Below are 861 nucleotides of genomic sequence, written 5' to 3' on the forward strand. Positions count from 1 at the left end.
TTCATCTACTTTTGTATCTTATGCAGTGTAATGTATGACTGGTTTACCTTCTGACAAACTACGTTGATGATCCAAAAGCATTACTTAAAAGAACTAAGGCTAAACTCAAGAAAGTTTTAGCTTTAGGGTCGGAAGACAACCAAATAAGGCGAAGCTTAACACTAGAATTTGAAGCCATGGCTAACAAGACTCTTTGCGAATTCTCTGCTCCAACTACAGCCAACATCCATACTGGACCAACAATCGATGTTGGAGATAATGGATTTGAGCTCAAGCCAGCTCTCATCAATATGGTGTAAGCAAGCCAGTTTTGTGGAAAGGCACATGAAGATGCGAGTGCTCATCTCCAACATTTTCTGGAGATCTGCAGCACTTTCACTATCAAAGGAGTGACCAAAGATGCCATACTACTTCGCCTCTTCCCATTCTCACTCTTGGAAAAGGCGAAGTAATGGTTCTACGCTAACAAAGATAGAAATACCACATGGGATAACTGCTCCACTGCCTTCCTAGCCAAGTTCTTTCCCACGAGCAAGACCAATGCTCTACGAGGAAGAATTTCAATCTTTCAACAGCAACATGATGAATCTGTCCCTAAGGCATGGGAACACTTCCAAGACTATATATCAGAATGCCCTCATCATGGGATGGAGAATTGGCTACTCATGTAGATTTTCTACCATGGGTTGACCAACATTACCCATGAGACTATGGATGCTGCTGTAGGAGGTGCATTCCTGTCACTCACCATACAAGCTGCAACAGCTCTTGTGGAGAAGATGGCCTCCAACCAAGGCTGGAATGAAGAATGTCTTCAAACCCACAAGAGAGGTGGAGGTATGCATCAACTCAAGGAGGTAG

The 861-nt window shown here is 43.3% G+C and overlaps 1 non-coding gene across 1 annotated transcript; it reads right to left on the reverse strand.

The window, feature by feature from the left end:
* Window positions 1-540: 540 nt before the first annotated feature.
* On the reverse strand, window positions 541-649 carry LOC136524910 (small nucleolar RNA R71). The gene has a single exon (XR_010776258.1). It is a non-coding gene; the product is annotated as a small nucleolar RNA R71 (small nucleolar RNA).
* Between the last annotated feature and the right edge of the window lie 212 nt (window positions 650-861).

The sequence above is a fragment of the Miscanthus floridulus genome, chromosome 18, assembly GCF_019320115.1.
Source record: "Miscanthus floridulus cultivar M001 chromosome 18, ASM1932011v1, whole genome shotgun sequence".
NCBI classification, from domain to species: Eukaryota; Viridiplantae; Streptophyta; class Magnoliopsida; order Poales; family Poaceae; genus Miscanthus; species Miscanthus floridulus.